Source organism: Salvelinus alpinus, chromosome 3, assembly GCF_045679555.1.
Source record: "Salvelinus alpinus chromosome 3, SLU_Salpinus.1, whole genome shotgun sequence".
In the NCBI taxonomy this organism is placed as follows: Eukaryota; Metazoa; Chordata; class Actinopteri; order Salmoniformes; family Salmonidae; genus Salvelinus; species Salvelinus alpinus.
The window spans coordinates 47,258,179-47,281,806 of record NC_092088.1 but is presented as its reverse complement, the minus strand read 5'-3'; the positions used below and the strand labels follow the sequence as shown (position 1 = coordinate 47,281,806).

The 23,628-nt window shown below is 43.0% G+C and overlaps 1 protein-coding gene across 6 annotated transcripts in view; it reads right to left on the bottom strand.

Moving 5' to 3' along the window:
- LOC139570839 (bifunctional heparan sulfate N-deacetylase/N-sulfotransferase 2-like) overlaps positions 1–23,628 on the bottom strand; it is a 205,252-nt gene that overhangs the window by 35,324 nt on the left and 146,300 nt on the right. The window lies entirely within an intron of this gene.

Below are 23,628 nucleotides of genomic sequence, written 5' to 3'. Positions count from 1 at the left end.
AGAGAGAGAAGGAGAGACTCCGACTACTAATCCCACAGACCCCCACCCTGCTACAGACTGGATCAGCAGACACAAACAGGGCAGCAAGTGGGAGCTGGGGAGGTATGTGGGGGGGGGGGGGGTTCTCTCTCAAAGGTGTGTGAAAGAGAGATAAAGTGCGCAAGAGAGTATATTGGGCATCAAAAACAAACTGAGCAAGCTCATCCTGAACGAGCGCCGATCTGGAACATAAAGCCCACAGAGAGATTTTTCCTAGAAAGAAAGGTAAGCCTTTCTCTTTCAAAGCCTCTCCTTATTTTACTGCATCCTGACTATAGAAGCTACAGTATATAGAAAGGCATGCAGATAAAGAGTGGAAATGAGGGGACTCTGACGACCTCTATCACAGGACCAGATGGGTTCCTGGGTTGGAAAGTCCCTGATAATACTTCAAATCACACAGAGCATTACATACCAAACTATCCATATGCCGGACAGATGCCCTGTAATTAATTATGGTAGTTTAAATTATTGATGTATTTTCTTTACACTTGGAAGAGTGCAGTCATGTGTTTTTAGATGAGGCGAGATAACACAGGGAAGCAGAGGTCAGAGGGAATGACAGATCAGACGATAACAGATGTTATTTGATATAGAAAGGATTTAAGAATGCTGCCAGATTGTATGATAGCGAATAAGGCTTCAGTCTACGTAAGCACACACACACACACACACACACACACACACACACACACACACACACACACACACACACACACACACACACACACACACACACACACACACACACACACACACACACACACACACACACACCATTGCAGTCCTACACCTGGGTGTGCTCTTACGAGCGTCTCTATTAAGGACCAGCATGCATCCTGTCCACACCATTCGACTGACCCCTGACCTGAGGCTACGGTGTACCAGAGGGCCCGGTGGGAGGCCGCTGTTTCTACTGGTGCCTCACATTCCACAGATCCATCCAGGCAAGATGATGAGGAGTTGACCTAAGACACAGGTCTAGGATCAGATTACCCTACCCTAATAACTTTAACCATGGAGGGGGGACGGGGGACGGACGCACTACTTACATCATTGTCTAGTGTGTGGTCCCGTGTGGCTCAGTTGGTAGAGCATGGCGCTTGCAACGCCAGGGTTGTGGGTTCATTCCCCACGGGGGGACCAGGATGAATATGTATGAACTTTCCAATTTGTAAGTCGCTCTGGATAAGAGCGTCTGCTAAATGACTTAAATGTAAAATGTAAATGTCTAGTGGCAACAACTTCATCCTACCAAGTCAGTACATTCAATGCAGGAACCCACCGGTAGGGGGAGATAGGCCCACAGTAACACAATGATTGGGCTCCTTTGAAGGCAACAGGAGAGAAGGGCAGGGGACTGTTATGTGGCCCCAGGGGTGTCTTATTTATTCACTCACAGGTGCGCTGCCTCATGGTCAGTCTAACCTATGACTTATCCATCCAACACTTACAAAGAGCCTAACTGGAAGCCCTGATAGATGGGGTAAAAAAAGCGAAGCCTCAAATTGCATTTTGTGAGGGCCAATGGCAAGACTGAGTGCAATAGACTTAAAATGCTGCTCTTGGAGATCCAGGTTTAAACAATTAAATACTTTAAGTGGAGGTTACCATGAATATTTATCTCCTAAATAAGGCATAGGGTTCTTAGATTAGGGTACATGGCTGGCCTGAATTGAATCGGATAAATTGAGAGAAACTGTATATGTGTGTGTAATTCACCCAGCCGAAAGGATGTATCGAGAAGCCTGCTGCGTTGATCAGATGCATGTCCATCTACTGGAATATCAAGAGAGACGAGAACCACTGTGTTTGCTCTGTGAACCAAAAAGCAGACGGAACAAAGGGAAGAAAGGAAAACATGAAGTCCTCCCCCTCTTCAACCCTCCTCTGTTCGGACCCCGGGGTCATGCACCCAAAAGCCCAATCAGAGGAATGCTGACCATCAAATTCTGGGAGGCAATGCACTCCCTCCCTCTCTCCATCCATCCATCCCCCTAAGGGGTTCCAACTGAACAGCACGCCCGGTAGACTGTGAGCAGCGCTGACACCCAACATGAAACAAGCAGGCAGGAGCGTCGGTTGTATTTCTCTGCACGTTTGTTCCTTGTTGTTGAGTGATCTTGGAATAAGGTTGTTCAGCAACGATGAGAGCGACAGATCTGCCGGATTTCCCCAGTGTTACATGAAAGCTGAACTCTGTGTGTGTTTGTTTAGCGGGTTATGAATTTGTATGAGGGTCAATAGAAGAGCTCTCTCCTCTCTCATACCGCAGGACTATAATGTAGTGTTCTGGACTCAGATAAGTCCCTCTTTTCATTCATTTTCTCCTTCGTTGCCATGGAGTTTGTCTGGCTTCAAACACTGTGGATATATTCTCTTTAGCTGGAGGCCAGGCAAGGAGTCTATGGTAATAGATAGATTAGAACATGCTCGCCTATATATTTTTTTATAATCATATAAACTTTGGGCATTAAAACTGGGCCGTTTTCCCAGATACAGATTAAAACTAGTCATGGACTTAAAGTCAATTACAATGTAGATTCTCCATTGAGAATGCTTTTTAGTTTGGGACTAGGCTTTATCCGTGTCTGGGAAACCGGCCCCAAGGGTGCTACAAAGCCCATGAAAGCAAAAAAAAGTGGTAATCTATAGTATTTTAAATAGTACCTATCAGCTAATGTTCAACTACAACACGTTCACAATTGAGTGCAGTAATAAAACAGCAAAGGTCAACATCTAAAGGAAATGATAGTTAATAGATGGAGTTCATAGAAAAACCACGAACAATGATCCAACCATTCTGATCATTATCTCTTCCTGACTAGCAACGCTCTATTGGAGTTATGAGTAGATCATAACACGGACTGCTATGTGAGCCAGCACCGACTGTTATAAACTCAGCAAAAAAAGAAACATCCTCTCACTGTCAACTGCGTTTATTTTCAGTAAACTTAACATGTGTAAATATTTGTATGAACATAAGATTCAACAACTGAGACATAAACTGAACAAGTTCCACAGACATGTGACTAACAGAAATGGAATAATGTGTCCCTGAACAAAGTGGGGGTCAAAATCAAAAGTAACAGTCAGTATTTGGTGTTGCCACCAGCTGCATTAAGTACTGCAGTGCATCTCCTCCTCATGGACTGCACCAGATTTGCCAGTTCTTGCTGTGAGATGTTACCCCACTCTTCCACCAAGGCACCTGCAAGTTCCCAGACATTTCTGGAGGGAATGGCCCTAGCCCTCACCCTCTGATCCAACACGTCCCAGACGTGCTCAATGGGATTGCGATCCGGACTCTTCGCTAGCCATGGCAGAACACGGACATTCCTGTCTAGCAGGAGGGTCAACCCTCCAGGATGAGCCTGCAGGAAGGGTACCACATGAGGGAGGAGGATGTCTTCCCTGTAAGCACAGCATTGAGATTGCCTGCAATGACAACAACCTCAGTCCGATGATGCTGTGACACACCGCCCCAGACCATGATGGACCCTCCACCTCCAAATCGATCCCGCTCCAGAGTACAGGCCCCGGTGTACGCTCATTCCTTCGACGATAAACGCGAATCCGACCATCTCCCCTGGTGAGACAAAACCACGACTCGTCAGTGAAGAACACTTGTTGCCAGTCCTGTCTGGTCCAGCGACGGTGGGTTTGTGCCCATAGGCAACGTTGATGCCAGTGATATCTGGTGAGGACCTGCCTTACAACAGGCCTACAAGCCCTCAGTCCAGCCTCTCTCAGCCTATTGCGGACAGTCCGAGCACTGATGGAGGGATTGTGCGTTCCTGGTGTAACTCGTGCAGTTGTTGTTGTCATCCTGTACCTGTCCTGCAGGTGTGATGTTCGGATGTACTGATCCTGTGCAGGTGTTACACGTGGTCTGCCGATCAGCTGTCCGTCCTGTCTCCCTGTAGCGCTGTCTTAGGCGTCTCACAGTACAGATATTGCAATTTATTTCCCTGGCCACATCTGCAGTCCTCATGCCTCCTTGCAGCATGCCTAAGGCACGTTCACGCAGATGAGCAGGGACCCTGGGCATCTTTCTTTTGGTGTTTTTCAGAGTCAGTAAAAATGCCTCTTTAGTGTCCTAAGTTTTCATAACTGTAACCTTAATTGCCTACTGTCTGTAAGCTGTTAGTGGCTTAATGACCGTTCCGCAGGTGCATGTTCATTAATTGTTTATGTTTTATTGAATAAGCATGGGAAACAGCATTAAAACCCTTTACAATAAAGATCTGTGAAGCTACACGGATTTTTACGAATTATCTTTGAAAGACTGAAAAAGGGACATTTCTTTTTTTTGCTGAGTTTAATAAAATGTATTTCCCCATTTCAGCGTATGATAGAAAGACAGAGGGAGCTCTTCTCATAGACTGGAAACACGAGATAATTACTGTAAGCTTTTAGTTTAGGTCTTTCCATTTATGGTGACTTAGTTCAACTTGATTACCTTTGACTAGCAAATGTATTCACAAAACTCTCCCCCTCCTGTCATTCAATAGCTTGATAGTTCCTGGGAAGCAATGAACACACACAGCACTGGCAGGCATGGCTTTGTTAGCCAGATGGACGGCTAAAAAATATCTATATTGAGTTTGAGACCATGGTCTTAGTTGAGAGGACAGAAGAGGACACACCAAGACCGCTCGGTGCCGCTGAGAGAGACGAGGAAAAAAATGATTCCTCTCTTCATCATCAGCCTCCCAGAGAAAAACATTCAAATATAATCTCCCTCATTAAAGCAGACTAAATATTTAAAGATTAGAGATGGCACTTCATTAAGCAGGCCATCCGTCGCAGCGGAGTACTGGCGCAGGGAGAAAGGAGGGGAGGGAGAGATAGATAAGAGAAAGAGAGAGAGACAGACAGGGAGAGGGAGACAGACAGAGAGCGAGAGGGAGACAGTGAGAGAGAAAGAGATAGACAGAGAGAGAGAGAGAGAGAGAGAGAGAGGGAGAGATGTCACAATATTTACACTGTTACCAGGTGCGTTACCGCTACGGCAAAACCACCGGGGCCCCGGTAATCTCTCCATGGAGTGCCATGCAAACACTAGGGCAGCCGGCTGGAGATAAGGAGGGAATGAGGCAAATGTGGAGGTGGAGAGAGAGGGGGAGAAAGAGAGCACAAGGGGGCTGAGGCCTCCATTACCATCTGTGTATCACGCCAGCAGAGCCATGACAAAACAGGGGAATCAGGCGTATATTTTACCAGGCAGGAGAGAGCGGTCCTGGAGTGATGGAGAGGAGATTGAAACAATACAAACCCCAGCTGAGAAAGCACCACTGACAAGAATCAGGCTCAGGGAATCCCAGCAGCAAAACACAGGAAGTATGTGTTGAGGGACTGTGTTTTGTCATTATTCTATGGGATTCTGCTGTGTTCCTTCTACCTCTGCCGCGTTCCATTCCCACACGCAACGTTGTTGGCGTTTACGTAATAAACCGCATGCATCTGCACGGCTGGTGGAGGAGCAACATAAGGCCACCCACCGTGTGTGTATGTGGGTATGTCAACATTTGAAAAGGAGTGGGGTATCATGAGGTCCACATTCACAGTCATAATTATGGCTAAACCCCACCTATTTCTTAAATATATCTTCTTAAAATCTGATTTAAACCTAACCCTTTACCACACTGCTAACCTTATGCCTAACCATAATGCCTTGAATAAATAGGTAATTTTATCTCCTCAACAAAAATAATGCAGTAGTAGCCAAAATAGGAATCAAGGAGGAAATAAGATACATTAACCTACGCAGGAGATTAGTCGTTAAGTCGTATGTATAGTCACTGGGGTTTGGTTGAACATGAGAGGTAAGGTTGATGTGAGCATTGCCATTGACCTTGGCATAGGGGTGAGGTGGAAGGCCTGGTGGCTCTGTGTGTGTGTGTGTGTGTGTGTGTGTGTGTGTGTGTGTGTGTGTGTGTGTGTGTGTGTGTGTGTGTGTGTGTGTGTGTGTGTGTGTGTGTGTGTCGGTCTGGCAGCCAGTACTGAGGAGGCAGTGCGTTCTCAGAGAGCAGGCCAAGGCTATAATCCGAGCGGAAAAGCGGCACGGTCAACACTGTGTTAGTGTGTTTTGAAGTGCTCCTGTTGGGAGTGTGTGCATGCACATCCAGTATGAATGAATTTTTGTATTTATGTTTACTGTTTATGTCCCAGGTGTGTTCTATATTTGTGTATTTCAGAGAGCAGCTATGTGCCTCTCGTTCCCACTCACTATACATTAATAGCCTGTGTGAATAAGACAGCTTCTTCCTGTCAATGCAATTAAATCTCTAAATGCCACCTTGTTTCAGGCTCCTAAGCAACTTAGCAGTACTATACTTTTTCAAATAAAATACAATTTTATTTGTCACATACACATGGTTAGCAGATGTTAATGCGAGTGTAGCGAAATGCTTGTGCTTCTAGTTCCGACAATGCAGTAATAACCAACGAGTAATCTAACCTAACAATTTCACAACAACTACCTTATACACACAAGTGTAAAGGGATGAAGAATATGTACGTAAAAATATATGAATGAGTGATGGTACAGAACGGCATAGGCAACATGCAGTAGATGGTATAGAGTACAGTATATACATATGAGATGAGTAATGTAGGGTATGTAAACATAAAAGTGCATAGTTTAAAGTGGCTAGTGATACATGTATTACATAAAGATGGCAAGATCCAGTAGATGATATAGAGTACAGTATATACATATACATTATATTAAGTGGCATTGTTTAAAGTGGCTAGTGATACATTTTTACATACATTTCCATCAATTCCCATTATTAAAGTGGCTGGAGTTGAGTCAGTATGTTGGCAGCAGCCACTCAATGTTAGTGGTGGCTGTTTAACAGTCTGATGGCCTTGAGATAGAAGCTGTTTTTCAGTCTCTCGGTCCCTGCTTTGATGCACCTGTACTGACCTCGCCTTCTGGATGATAGCGGGGTGAACAGGCAGTGGCTCGGGTGGTTGTTGTCCTTGATGATCTTTATGGCCTTCCTGTGACATCGGGTGGTGTAGGTGTCCTGGAGGGCAGGTAGTTTGCACCGGTGATGCATTGTGCAGACCTCACTAACCTCTGGAGATCCTTACGGTTGTGGGCGGAGCAGTTGCCGTACCAGGCGGTGATACAGCCCGACAGGATGCTCTCGATTGTGCATCTGTAGAAGTTTGTGAGTGCTTTTGGTGACAATCCGAATTTCTTCAGCCTCCTGAGGTTGAAGAGGCGCTGCTGCGCCTTCTTCACCACGCTGTCTGTGTGGATGGACCAATTCAGTTTGTCTGTGATGTGTACGCCGAGGAACTTAAAACGTACTACCCTCTCCACTACTGTCCCGTCGATGTGGACAGTAGTTGCTTTGTCGATGAACAGCATTCTCACATAGGTATTCCTCTTGTCCAGATGGGTTAGGGCAGTGTGGTTGCGATTGCGTCGTCTGTGGACCTATTGGGGTGGTAAGCAAACTGGACTGGGTCTAGGGTGTCAGGTAGGGTGGAGGTGATATGGTCCTTGACTAGTCTCTCAAAGCACTTCATGATGACGGAAGTGAGTGCTACGGGGCGGTAGTCGTTTAGCTCAGTTACCTTAGCTTTCTTGGGAACAGGAACAATGGTGGCCCTCTTGAAGCATGTGGGAACAGCAGACTGGGATAAGGATTGATTGAATATGTCCGTAAACACACCAGCCAGTTGGTCTGCGCATGCTCTGAGGACGCGGCTGGGGATGCCGTCTGGGCCTGCAGCCTTACGAGGGTTAACACGTTTAAATGTTTTACTCACGTCGGCTGCAGTGAAGGAGAGTCCACAGGTTTTGGTAGCGGGCCATGTCAGTGGCACTGTATTGTCCTCAAAGCGAGCAAAGAAGTTGTTTAGTCTGTCTGGGAGCAAGACATCCTGGTCTGCGACCGGGCTGGTTTTCTTTTTGTAATCCGTGATTGACTGTAGACCCTGCCACATACCTCTTGTGTCTGAGCCGTTGAAAATGCGACTCTACTTTGTCTCTATACTGACGCTTAGCTTGTTTGATTGCCTTGCGGAGGGAATAGCTACACTGTTTGTATTTGGTCATGTTTCCGGTCACCTTGCCCTGGTTAAAAGCAGTGGTTCGCGCTTTCAGTTTCGTGCGAATGCTGCCATCAATCCACGGTTTCTGGTTTGGGAATTTTTTAATAGTTGCTGTGGGTACGACTTCGCCCACGCACTTGCTAATAAACTGGCTCACCGAATCAGCGTATTCGTCAATGTTGTTGTTTGACACAGTGCGGAACATATCCCAATCCACGTGATCGAAGCAATCTTGAAGCGTGGAATCAGATTGGTCGGACCAGCGTTGAACAGACCTGAGCGCGGGAGCTTCCTGTTTTAGTCTCTGTCTATAGGCTGGGAGCAACAAAATGGAGTCGTGGTCAGCTTTTCCAAAAGGAGGGCGGGGGAGGGCCTTATATGCGTCGTGGAAGTTAGAATAACAATGATCCAGGGTTTTACCAGCCCTGGTAGCACAATCGATATGCTGATAGAATTTAGGGAGTCTTGTTTTCAAATTAGCCTTATTAAAATCCCCAGCTACAATGAATGCAGCCTCAGGATATGTGGTTTCCAGTTTACATAGAGTCAAATAAAGTTTGTTCAGGGCGGTCGATGTGTCTGCTTGGGGGGAATATATGCGGCTGTGATTATAATCGAAGAGAATTATGTTGGTAGATAATGTGGTCGACTTTTGATTGTGAGGAATTCTAAGTCGGGTGAACAGAAGGACTTGAGTTCATGTATGTTGTTATGATCACACCACGTCTCGTTAATCATAAGGCATATCCCCCGCCCCTCTTCTTACCAGAAAGATGCTTGTTTCTGTCGGCGCGATGCGTGAAGAAACCAGCTGGCTGTACCGACTCCGATAGCGTGTCACGAGTGAGCCATGTTTCTGTGAAGCAAAGAACGTTACAATCTCTTATGTCTCTCTGGAATGATACCCTTGCTCGGATTTCATCAACCTTGTTGTCAAGAGACTGGACATTGGCGAGTAGTATGCTCGGGAGCTGGGCGCGATGTGCCCGTCTCCGGAGCCTGACCAGAAGACCGCTTCGTCTGCCCCTTTTACGACGACGTTGTTTTGGTTCGCCGGCTGGTATCCGATCCATTGTCCTGGGTGGTGGGCAAAACAGAGGATCCACTTCGGGAAAGTCGTATTCCTGGTCGTAATGATGGTGAGTTGACGTTGCTCTTATATCCAGTAGTTCCTCCCGACTGTATGTAATAAAACCTAAGATTACCTGGGGTACAAATGTAAGAAATAACACGTAAAAAAACAAAATACTGCATAGTTTCCTAGGAACGCGAAGCGAGGCGGCCATCTCTGTCGGCGCCGGAAGTAATGCATTATTTCTCAAGTTACTAGCCCAGATTGCTCTTCACATTTTCAGCCGGAAATAACTTTTGGATATATGTTTCGTACCTTCCAAAGGGATTGAATTTATCCCAGAGGCTGCGCCAAGACGCCGCCGGCGGAGAAGAGGTATTCGGAGTGGACTTTTAGTCCGACTCAGGAGGCGTGCACACCATCCACCGCTTCTGTCCAGCTGAGGACCTTCAAAAAGCAAAACTGAGGAAAACACTACCGAAGATCTATCAACACATCACCTGCAGTACTAGCACTTCAAAAACTCTTGACCGTTGTTACTCTCCCGTTCCGGGACGGCTAAAAGGTCCTACCCCGACCTCCCTTCGGCAAATCAGATCACGACTCCATTTTGCTCCTCCCTTCCTACAGGCATAAACTCAAACAGGAAGTACCTGTGCTAATGTCTATTTAACACTGGTCTGACCAATCGAAATCCATGCTTCAAGACTGTTTTGATCACGCGGACAGGGATATGTTCTGGGTTGCCTCAGAATAACATTGATGTATACACTGACACGGTGACGGAGTTAATCAGGAAGTGTATAGGGGATGTTGTTCCCACTGTGACGATTAAAACCTATCAAAATCAAAAACGGTGGATAGATAGCAGCATTCACGCAAAACTGAACGCGTGAACCACTGCATTTAACCACGCCAAGGTGACTGGGAATATGATTGAATACAAACATTCCAGTTCTGCCCCCTGTAAGACAATCAAACAGGCAAAAATGTCAGTACAGAGACAAAGTGGAGTCGCAATTCATCGGCTCAGACACGAGACGTATGTGGGCAGGGACTCCAGACAATCACGGATTATTAAGGGAAAACCAGCCATGCCGCGGACACCGACGTCTTGCTCCTGGACAAGCTAAACACCTTGTTCGCCCGCTTTGAGGATAACACAGTGCCCGCCAACACAGGCCGCACCCAAGGACTGTGAGCTCTCATAACCCTCACAAGGTTGCCGGCCCAAATGGCATCCCAAACCGCGTCCTCAGACCATGCGCAGAACAGCTGGCTGGAGTGTTTACAGACATATTGAATCTCTCCCTATCCCAGTCTGCTGTCCCCACTTGCTTCAAGATGCCCACCATTGTTCGGGTACGCAAGAAAGCAAATGTAACTTAACTAAATTACTATCACCCCATAGCAATCACTTCTGTCATCATGAAGTGCTATGAGTCTAGTTAAGGATCATATCACCTCCACCTTACCAAACACCCTAGACCCACTAAATTTGCATACCGCCCCAATAGATCCACAAATGAAGCAATCTCCATTGCACTTCACAATGCCCTATCCCATCTGGACAAGAGAAACACCTATGTAAGAATGCTGTTCATTGACTACAGCTCAGCCTTCAACACCACAGTACCATCCAAGCTCATCATTAAACTGAACCCCGCCCTGATCAACTGGGCCATGGACTTCCTGAAACTTCTTGCCATACCTGTCAGGTGGATGGATTATCTTGGAAAGGAGAAATGCTCACTAATTCCAAAAATGTAATGGCATTGGGTCCCCATTGATTTTGTTATAACGTTTGAGTCACTCAGATAGCATAAGAACAGGGCATAAGCATGCAAAATGTGTAGAAATGCAGGAAATTAACAAAATAATTGCCTTTAACAGTACTGTAAGTGTGTGAACTGACGTGAAAACAGTATACATTTAGTGTGAGCGTAGTCTGTATACACAGAATATGCAAAACATTAAGAACACTTGCTCTTTCCATGACAGACTTATCAGGTGAAAGCTATGATCCCTTATTGATGTCACTAAATCCAATTCACTCACTGTAGATGAAGGGGAGGCGGCAGGTTAAAGAAGGATTTTTAAGCCTTGAGACAATTGAGACATTGATTGTGTATGTGTGCCATTCAGAGGGTGAATAGGCAAGACAAAATATTTAAGTGCCTTTGAACAGGGTATGGTAGTAGGTTCCAGGCGCACCGGTTTGTGTGAAGAACTGCAACGCTGCTGGATTTTTTACACTCAACAGTTTCCCTTGTGTATCAAGAATGGTCCACCACCCAAAGGACATCCAGCCAACTTGACAACTGTGGGAAGCATTGGAGTCAACATGGCCCAGCATCCCTGTGGAAAGCTTTCGACACCTTGCATAGTCCATACGCCGATGAATTGAGGCTGTTCTGAGGACAAAAGGGGGTTGCAACTCAATATTAGGAAGATGTTCCTAATGTTTGGTATACTCCGTGCATACTGTGCTGTATATACTGTGGTATGTTTTGGTATGGGAGATGTTGCTCTCAGGCCATGGCAGAGTGTCTCAGATCTCACCCTGGGTTCTCACACTAGTCATGCACCGATGAGTCACACCAATTACACACATACACCCCTTCTGTCACAACAGCTCCAGCCCCCTCCTGGGGGCCAAAGTAGAGACACGACATCCTCACCTCTCCCTCAGCATCAGATTCAGCCTGCCCTCCTCAACTCCTTTATCTCATTAATCTGATTAGCAGTCTTAATCAATGGCTACAGGCTTAACAGCAGCCAGCATAGCTCTGTGACGGTTGGGACTGTCGCTGCTCTGCTCTCTCAATTGGCCGAACATCTCAGGCTGCTTCCCACGCAATCCCTCTCTGTTCACTTACTACTGTATCCTCCCCTCTGACCACTTCTCTTCGGCTGATTCCATTCACTCTGTCTGCCTCAATGTTTTATCCTGCTTTTAAAACACATGGAACAGGCCTTGGGGATGGAGGCTTGGAGATTGACTCCTGATCTAGTAAACGGCCGAAGAGTACAAGTGAGACAGCATATTACAGAACTGAGAACTCCATAACACAGACTCCGGGTAGACATTCCCCTTAGGCACACAGACCTATGATCAGTTTACCCCCCACACACACAAAAGGCAAAGATGACCTTAGATCAGTGTCTAGGGGTCCATGGCTGCCTGTGGGAGTGTACCAGTTCATGACAGCTCATGGGCGCTGGATATACAAAAAGACAGACATATAGGCATACCCTGAGCACCATGGAACATCGGCCTTCTATAGCTTGCTAGCTACCGCTATACCGGATTACAGTACACTGCTGATTTGTGTGCGTAGGCCTGTACTGCTAGTGCTGCTATTATTGCTATTATTAAATCCAAACTATAACAGACAACCCTGAGAAATGGCTTATCTGCAGAGATTAATCACACAGAGAATTCAGCTGATTGTTATTTGTGCAGTAATGACAGACTGCTAAATAAATTGGCAATTTAAACCAAAGCCACACAAAAAAAACAAGGCCAAATTCCTCAGGTGGAGGCGAACGACTGGGTATCTACAGACTCAGGGACAAAGTACAGGCTCGTATAGACAGAGATTGAAAAAACACATTAATAATGTCTTATGCAATCTCCTAACTACCGAAAGACACACATACAAATGGTAGTCGGAGAGCCGCAGTTTTTGCGTCTGTTGTTGACGGACACAAAAACTGTCTGAATTAGGCTTGGGCGGTATGCCGTATACCAGGGTAGTTGCAAGTAGCCAACGGATGGATTTTTAATACCATCAATACCGTTAAAAAAATTACTTTTAAGTTTTCAATAAATTATAATAGTATTAGTAGTAGTAGTTGATGCCAATCGCACCGGTTTGTGTCAAGAACTACAAGCTCCTGGGGTTTTCCACACTAAACAGTTTCCTGTGTATCAAGAATGGTCCACCATCCAACATGTGCCAGCATCCCTGTGGAACGCTTTCTTACCCATGTAGAGTCCATGCCCTGACAAATTAAGGCTGTCCTGAGGGCAAAAAGGGGGGTGCAACTCAATATTAGGAAGGTGTTAATGTTTTGTACACTCAGTGTACATTAGTGCCGCACATTCGGCAAAAAATTGCTTAATTTTCATCAGATGACAACAGAAGTGCAACGGAATTTGGCTGGCAGCCACACAAGTAAATTAGCTTACAATGAAAAAACAAGGTATTTTTTCCAAAAAAGATGCATGGCCTTTATATTTCCAATGTTTACCGTAGAACTAATGAGGCCAACTATATTTCTTAATGTTTACTTTAAAGTTAATCTTGCATTTTAATGGCAAAAGTAGGCTACAATGAGAAAAGTACCGGAGAAAACTAGCTACACATCAGCCAGAGCGCTGTCTACTGATAGAATGCCCATTCATGAATTCTCAGAGTAGAGGAGTGCAACTGAAGCACAAAATTAGTCTGATGCCAAGCAGAAATTACAATAGGAATCATTTTAGATCTGCATTTACAAAATGCAGCAAGATATATCTTATATCGTTTTATATATTTATTTTTTGTGTGAAAAAAAGCACAATTCTGCATTAACGTGATCCCTAAGTTTAGCTTGGTTGTTATGCAAGTAAGTGGCTGAATTGATAAGGGGCATCATTTAGTGTTAGCTTTGCCCTAGCGACTCCAGACTCCACACAGACACAGCATGTACACATGCTGCTCCAGAGCCAGCACAGTTCTTCCTTCAGACAAGCATGAGTCAAAACTTTGCACAATGTCTCTCGTTCACTATCGCTTGTAAATGTCCAAACTCACCAAACATAACAATTGGTAACTCCTACCTACAGTGCATTCAGAAAGTATTCAGACCCCTTACATTATTCCACATTTTGTTAGGTCACAGCCTTATTCTAAAATTGATTTAAGAAAAAAATCCCCCTCATCAATCTACACACAATAACTCATAACAACAAAACAATTTTTTACAGAAGAATTCAGACCTTTTACCCAGTACTTTGTTGAAGCACCTTTTGCAGCGATTATAGCTTTGAGTATACTTGGGTATGACGCTACAGGCTTGGCACACCTGCATCTGGGGACTTTCTCCCATTCTTCTCTACAGATCCTCTCAAGCTCTGTCAGGTTGGATGGGGAGCGTCGCTGCACAGCTACGTTCAGGTCTCTCCAGAGATGTTTGATTGGGTTCAAGTCCGGGATCTGGCTGGGCCACTCAAGGACATTCAGAGACTTGTCCCGAAGCCACTCCTGCCATTGTCTTGGCTGTGTGCTTAGGGTCGTTGTCCTGTTGGAAGGTGAACCTTCACCCCAGTCGGAGGTCCTGAGTGCTCTGGAGCAGGTTTTCATCAAGGATCTCTCTGTACAGTTTGGCCGGGCGGCCAGCTCTAGGAAGTCTTCGTGGTTCCAAACTTCTTCCATTTAAGAATGATGGAAGCCACTGTGCTCTTGGGGACCTTCAATGTTGCAGAAACTGTTCCGTACCCTTCCCCAGATCTGTGCCTCAACACAATCCTGTCTCGGACCTCTACGGACAATTCTTTCAACCTTATGGCTTGGTTTTTGTACTGTCAACTGTGGGACCTTATGAAGACAGGTGTGTGCCTTTTCAAATGATGTCCGATCAATTGAATTTACCACAGGTGGACTCCATTCAAGTTGTAGAAACATCTCAAGGATTATCAACAGAAACAGGATGCACCTGAGCTCAATTTCGAGTCTCATAGCAAAGGGTCTGAATACTTATGTAAATAAGGTATTTCTGTTTTAAAAATATATATACAGTGAGGGAAAAAAGTATTTGATCCCCTGCTGATTTTGTACGTTTGCCCACTGACAAAGAAATGATCAGTCTATCATTTTAATAGTAGGTTTATTTGAACAGTGAGAGACAGAATAACAACAACAAAATCCAGAACAAATACTTTTTTCCCTCACTGTACATTTGCTAAAAAGTCAAAAAACATGTTTTCTGCATTGTCATTATTGGGTATTGTGTATAGATTGATAAATATGCTTGTTAGTACATTTAGCTACCAGCCTAAATGGAAATTCGCTATTACTTCTGGCAATAGAAGCCCAATGTTTTTTTCTTGCGTTTTTTGGGCGCCCCACTTGTGTATGAAGCCGGTAATAGCGTAAATCCTGGAATGAAAGAAGGACGGTATGACAATGTGAAAATCTGGATACCACCCAACTCTAGTTTGAATGCTTCTGAAAGACAGAAAGCGAGAAAAAGGAGAGTAGTAAGGGAAAAAGGCGCTACTGTAGAGGACAGTATCTAGGGGGGCTCTTGTGGGCTGAGATAGTCCTCGAAAACCTTACAGATTGATCACCTCTTGCTCCTGTCACAGCTCAGAGAGGTGGTTGGGAGATTTTTAATTGGCCGGCAGTCGCCCACTGCTTCCTAAAGCCCAGTGCTGTCAGAGGTGCACAAAGAAAATAGACCATCTACACCCTCTCTTTCGCTCTCTCTGTCCAGTCAAGTAGTGCTGAACGATAGTGATGCACAGATTGACTCATAACCCGCAGTCCCCGCGATTATATACGGGGTCATGAAAAATTGTGTGGATGAAGGGCGGGTGGCTGGCGGGCAGGTTGAATAAATAGAAAATGAATTAAAAAATCCAGAAATGTATAATTATTGTGGAACTAGGCTACAGTTGAACTCGGAAGTATACATACACTTAGGTTTGCAACTGCACATGGGGACAAAGATGATACTTTTTGGATAAATGTCCTCTGGTCTGATTAAACAAAAATAGAACTGTTTGGCCATAATGACCATCGTTATGTTAGGAGGAAAATGGGGGACGCTTGCAAGCTGAAGAACACAATCCCAACCGTGAAGCACGGGGGTGGCAACATCATGTTGTGGGGGTGCTTTGCTGCAGGAGGGACTGGTGCACTTCACAAAATAGATGGCATGATGAGGTAGGAAAATTATGTGGATATATTGAAGCAACATCTCAAGACATCAGTCTGGAAGTTAAAGCTTGGTCGCAAATGGGTCTTCCAAATGGACAATGACCCCAAGCATACTTCCAAACTTGTGGCAAAATGGCTTAAGGACCGCAAAGTCAAGGTATTGGAGTGCCATCACAAAGCCCTGACCTCAATCCTATAGAAAATTTGTGGGCAGAACTGAAAAAGCGTGTGCGAGCAGGCAATTTTACCCCACGTATTGTGGGAAGCCTGTGGAAGGCTACCCGAAACGTTTGACCCAAGTTAAACAATTTAAAGGCAATGCTACCAACTACTAATTGAATGTATGTAAACTTCTGACCCACTGGGAATGTGATGAAAGAAATTAAAGCTGGAATAGATATTTCTCTCTACTATTATTCATGATATTTAGGCTATCTGGCATTATAAGCTGTAAGGCCTGACTGTATGCGCACCAAATAGCCTACACGCCAATCGCCAAATGCTTTTGGGAACGGGCAGAAACAGTTAATGTCGATCCACTGAGGCAAAAGGGACAATTCAATAAGAGAAAAGCTGTGAAATGGAGAGTTGAAAATAAAGAGAAGGGGGGACCAGAAAAATAATGTTTGGGAAAGATTTGGTGAAGTGGTAAAAAAGGATGATAGCAGTGCTAGCTATGTCATATGTGATGAGCTATACAAATTCGACAGTCACAAGACGGGAACTTCAAATAGGCCTATGTCACGTCAAGGGAACTGTAGCCTACGGTTCAGATGGGTTAAATGGAAACTGAAATCTGGACACTGACCATAGTCACAGGAAGTAGGGGTGCTGCAGCACACCCTGAAAAATGGGAATAAAAACAAAACAAACAACAAAAAATATATATATATGTGCATTGGGCCTTTACTAGTATTAACGGACCGATATAGACGTCTCTAGCCCGGGCAAAACATTTTTCTCAGCATCTCCGCTTTGCAAAAAAGGTAGTTATATAATTAAGAACAGTATCTTGCAGGATTCAATAGTTGTAACTGTAAGAGTTGTTGCCCTGTCCCTTTCTCTGTGATTGTCATTATAATAGAATCCAGAAAGATCAAAAACCCTGTCCTCAAACATTTACATAAAAAGGTCATAAGTTATGGGCAAAGACACAAAACATCCATATCAAATTAAATATTGTCCTTGGAAAACAACCACTTTTTGTCCAGTGTTAATTTACCATCCTTACAAACCACTTAATGTAAATGTAAAGCAGTGTACTGTACAAAGGCTGGTCATCTAGGTTTGTACTTGTAGACTTTCCATCAACATGAAGCAAAACAATGACCAATAAAGTTATTGAGTACATTGCAATGGTGAAAGAAGTACCCAATTGTAATACTTGAGTAAAAGTAAAGATAGCTTAATAGAAAATTGTTCCAGTAAAAGTCACCCAGTAAAATACTACTCGAGTAAAAGTCTAAAAGTATTTGGTTTTTTATTTTGATACTTAGGTCAAAAGACCAGCACACAGCTCGGACACCCATGCATACCCCACAAGACATGCCACCAGTCTCTTCACAGTCTCCAAGTCCAGAACAGACTATGGGAGCCGCACAGTACTACATAGAGCCATGACTACCTGGAACTCTATTTCACATCAGGTAACTGATACAAGCAGTAGAATCAGATTGAAAAAACGGATAAAAATACACCTTATGGAACAGCGGGGACTGTGAAGCAACACAAACATAGGCACAGACACATGCATACAACACACACGATAACATGGATTTTGTGCTGTAGATATGTGGTAGTGGAGTAAGGGCCTGAGGGCTGTGAAATCGGTTAATGAATGTACTGTAATGCTTTTAAAATTATATAACTGCCTTAATTTTGCCGGACCCCAGGAAGAGTAGCTGCTGCCCTGGGGGGATCCTAATGGGGATCAATAATAAATACAAATACAAATGTAATAGTGAAAATATACTTAAGTATCAAAAGTACAAGTACAAATCCTTTCAAATTCCATTAAAAATGTAAACGAGTACTTTTGGGTGTCAAGGAAAAAGTATGGAGTAAAAGGTACATCATTTTCTTGAAGAATGTAGTGAAGTAAAAGTAGTCAAAAACATAAATAGTAAAGATAACAAAAAAAACTACTTAAGTAATACTTTCAAGTATGTTTTACTTAAGCACTTTACACCACTGGTACATTGAGACATCAAGTGATTTGTGATGTTGCTCCGTTTGTAGAGCACAGCGCTTGCAATGCTAGGGTTGTAGGTTTGATTCCCACAGGGGAAGTACGAAGAAGTATGAAAATGTATGCACTCACTACTGTAAGTTGCTCTGGATAAGAGCGTCTACTAAAATGGAAGGAATGAACAGACCATTTCCGTTTTCACATAGACATAAGTAGCATTTGCAAAGTATTTCAAGAAACTGGAAAACATATCAAGCAAGTATTTTTATATTCCTCAAGTATTATCAGATTAACTGTTTTGTACATCTGTTTTGTGAAGATTATTAGACTTAAATTACAAATGCTGGTAAACACTCAAATACATTTAGTTTACATTTCGTCCCAAAAATAGGGCACTGGGCCTTTACAAGTCCTGTATTAGCGGACCGATATAAAAATTTCCAGTGCAGGCATTCTTTTTTTTCTGCCGTGGTTGGTGGCGGAGATCCAGAGGAAAAGTGAGAAGAACGAGTCGGGACGCGAGACGTGCCTTCCAGGCCAGGGAAGTTCAGCTGGTGCTCATGCCGCCATTCATCCGATGTGTCCCTGCCAACAATGTCGCCAACTCGTCCATCTTCATCTTCGAGCATAAAGCACAGTTCATCTCACGTTTTATCCACAACAGTAATGACCTCACATGTTTCGACTACCTTATCTGGATCCAGCCCGACAACCCGGAGTCGGAGATGGCATGCCATGCCTTCAGGGCAAACAACCCCAACCAGGTATGTTGTTATACATAGCGGCAGGAAGTAGGGTTGCTGAGGGTGCTGCAGCACCCCCTTATAAAACTAAAAGAAGAATTTTAACAAAATAATAATTCAGCACCCCCACTCCTAAACATTTTCCCACGTCCATGTAGGTATATAACCTCTCACATAGCCTTCATTTTAACTCATGCAAAATTAAGAATTTCTTGCAGTGAAATGACACACCAAATGTACATTTTGATTTGGGAACAGGAGTGGAGAAATATGATTATTCTTTTTTTCACCATCTTGAGAGAATGTGAATATGCAGTTAGGGACGTCTGTAGAGGTGCTATCTTTATCAGCATCATAAAAGCTGACAATATTTCAACCACAAAGAATATGCATCCAAGCCGAATGGAAATATTATCAGAAACAATTTTGGGTCATTTTCACAGCTTTCTATTTCCTTACAACCGGTCCAACTGATGTCATGCGGAAATTTTGCACAGAAAATATTTCCTTCATTTATTTTGTAATTGCATTTTCTCCCCGGTGCCTAAACGTCTTTAATCCGCGAAAGAAGCAGAGATGACACTAGATTGAAGCATTCATCCTATCGATTTATGACATTCTGGTGAGCACAAGTTTATTTCAAATTCTAGGGCAGCATATAATGACAGAAGAGAAGCTGCATGAATCTAATTATAGACAGTTGACTAACAAATCGAGAGCTTGGGACTATAAAGGTTCTATCTGTAAAAAAATGAATCTGAGATAATTGGCTTTAGAGTTCCGAACCCTCATTGGTTTGAATTAGAGGTCGACTGATTAATTGGAATGGCCGAATAATTAGGCCCGATTTCAAGTTTCCATAACAATCGGTAATCGTCATTTTTGGACAACGATTATGGCCGATTACATTGCACTCCACGTGGAGACTGCGTGGCAGGCTGACTACCTGTTATGCGAGTGCAGCAAGGAGCCAAGGTAAGGTGCTAGCTAGCATTAAACTTATCTTATAAAAAACAATCAATCTTAACATAATCACTAGTTAACTACACATGGTTGATGATATTACTAGTTCATCTAGCTTGTCCTGCGTTGCATATAATCGAAGCGGTGCCTGTTAATTTATCATTGAATCACAGCCTACTTCGCCAAACGGGTGATTTAACAAGCGCATTCGTGAAAAAAGCACTGTCGTTGCACCAATGTGTACCTAACCATAAACATCAACGCCTTTCTTAAAATCAATACACAAATATATTTTTCTAAACTTGCATATTTAGTTAATATTGCCTGCTAATATGAATTTATTTTAACTAGGAAAAATGTGTTACTTCTCTTGCGTTCTGTGCAACAGAGTCAGGGTATATGCAGTGGTTTGGGAAGCCTGGCTCCTTGCAAACTGTGTGAAGACCATTTCTTCCTAACAAAGACAGCCAACTTCGCCAAACGGGAGATGATTTAACAAAAGCGCATTTGCCAAAAAAGCACAATCATTGCACTAATGTACCTAACCATAAACATCAATGCCTTTCTTAAAATCAATACACAGAAGTATATTTATTATATAAACCTGCATATTTAGTTAAAAGAAATTCATGTTAACAGGCATTATTAACTAGGCAAATTGTGTCACTTCTCTTGCGTTCATTTCACGCAGAGTCAGGGTATATGCAACAGTTTGGGCCGCCTGGCTCGTTGCGAACTAATTTGCCAGAATTTTACATAATTATGACATAACATTTAAGGTTGTGCAATGTAACAGCAATATTTAGACTTATGGATGCCACCCGTTAGATAAAATACGGAACGGTTCCGTATTTCACTGAAAGAATAAACTTTTTTTTTTTTTTATGATAGTTTCCGGATTTGACCATATTAATGACCTAAGGCTCGTTTTTCTGTGTGTTATTATAATTAAGTCTGATTTGATAGCACAGTCTGACTGAGCGGTGGTAGCCAGCAGCAGGCTCGTAAGCATTCATTCAAACAGCACGTTCCTGCATTTGCCAGCAGCTCTTCGCTGTTTATGACTTCAAGCCTATCAACTCATGAGATTAGGCTGGCAATACTAAAGTACCTATTAGAACATCCAATAGTCAAAGGTATATGAAATACAAATGGTATAGAGAGAAATAGTCCTATAATAACTACAACCTAAAACTTCTTACCTGGGAATATTGAAGACTCATGTTAAATGGAACCACCAGCTTTCATATGTTCTCATGTTCTGAGCAAGGAACTTAACTTCTTATGGGCAGGTGGGACGGTAGCGTCCCACCTGGCCAACATCAGGTGAAAATGCAGAGCGCGAAATTCAAACTACAGAATTAGAAATATTTAACTTTCATAAAATCACAAGTGTAATACATCAAAATAAAGCTTAACTTCTTGTTAATCTAGCCACTGTGTTAGATTTCAAAAAGGCTTTACGGCGCAAGTACACCATGCAATTATCTGAGGACAGCGCCCCGCATACATAAGCATGAAAAACATATTTCAACCAGGTAGGTGCGACACGAAAGTCAGAAATAGCGACATAATAAATGCCTTACCTTTGATGATCTTCTTCTGTTGGCACTCCAAAAGGTCCCAGTTACATCACAAATGGTCCTTTTGTTCGATAATGTCCTTTATATCCATAAAAAAACTCAGTTTAGCTGGCGTGCTATAATCCACCCAGTTTCCCTCCATCAAAATGCATACAAAATGAATCCCAAACGTTACTAATAAACTTTTCCAAACAAGTCAAACAACGTTTATAATTAAACCTTAGGTACCCTAATACGTAAATAAACGATCAAATTTAAGACGGAGAATCGTTATTGTCTTTACCGGAGAAAAATACCAAAAGAACGCGCTCTCTTCCACGCGCTTGGAAACACTACAGCCAAAAGGTGGGAGCCACCTACAAAAACGACAATTTCTGGCTCATTTTTCCAAAAACCAGCATGAAACTCTTTCTATAGACTGTTGACATCTAGTGGAAGCCCTAGGAACTGCAATCTGCGAGGATTTCGCCTTATAATAAAAGTGACAGCCATTGAAAACGGTGGGTAGGCTGAAATATTTTTTGGGATGGTTTGACCTCGGGGTTTCGCCTGTTATATCAGTTCTGTTATACTCACAGACATAATTTTAACAGTTTTAGAAACTTTAGAGTTTTTTCTATTCAAATCTACCAATTATATGCATATCCTAGCTTCTGGGTAACAGGCAGTTTACTTTGGGCACGCTTTTCATCCGGACGTGAAAATACTGTCCCCTACCCAAGAGAGGTTAAACGTTGCCACATACATGCCACATATTGCACTTTTACTTTCTTCTCCAACACTTTGTTTTTGCATTATTGAAACCAAATTGAACATGTTTCATTATATATTTGAGACTAAATAGATTTTATTGATGTATCATATTAAGTAAAAATAAAAGTGTTCATTGTTCATTCAGTATTGTTGTAATTGTCATTATTACAAATATAATTTTTTTATTTTATTTTTTTAAATCGGCCGTTTAATCGGTATCGGCTTTTTTTGGTCCTCCAATAATCGGCATTGAAAAATCATAATCGGTCGACCTCGTTTGAATAGTGCAAGCAATATTTATCTTGTATTCTTTTGAACTTACCAACATGAATTGGGTTATTGAGAGTACTAAATAGAACAAGGCCATGTCAATTATAGATTTAGATCCTTATAGTCACAAATTCTCAAAATAGCCGACCAAACTATTGGAAATTCTAAGCAGAAACATATCTAAAATAGGCCCCAAAAAAACCTGCATCTGTAAAAAGAAATGTAGCCTACAGCTCATTTTCTATATTTTTGGGTTAGGTTCGGGTGCAGGCGGGTGAACAAACAACTGACCTGCGTGCACCACTACTGCACGATATTGGCAAAATGTCAACAACAAAAAAATGTAACAAATATTTTACTTGTGATTATAGATCAAATATCATAGAAAGAGAATGATCATTCTAATTTTGTAGTTGGAATACAGTGGGCACTTGGAATACCGTTTTGTTTGACATGACAATGAATGAAAAAGTAAGAGAGGAGATGGTTGTGACACAGTAGGAACCAAAGTGTTGGTCAGTGTTTCCCAGGGGTCCTTAGATTTAAATAAATAGGTACATTCAGACAAAGATGTTAGAATATTCTTCACTTGCACTAACAATGCTGATATACTACATCACTGGTACCGGCCTGTATTAGAGCAAAAGTTTGCTAGCAAGATTTAGCTAGCGATTAGCGTTAGGGGCCAACACACATTTTATGGGCACATTCGCAGCTTGCTAAGACCAACTATCTAGCGTTTCGCAGAGAGAAAGTTCAACAAACAAATAGTATAACATAGAAAACATGTGGATTTATATTAAGATGCAAAGTGGAAAGCAGCGTCGTTCTTGTTTGGAAAAATCTGTTGACTGCATGTGGCTGTTTGGTCAATGCATGCAGAGTGAATCTCAAGCATGAGGAACTGCCTGCTTGCGTGACAGGGGGGGGGGGGGCTTGATGTGTGTGATTGGTAAGCGGCTAAAAGAAAAAGAACTCCGTCAACTCGAGCAATACAAATCTAAAGTGAAAA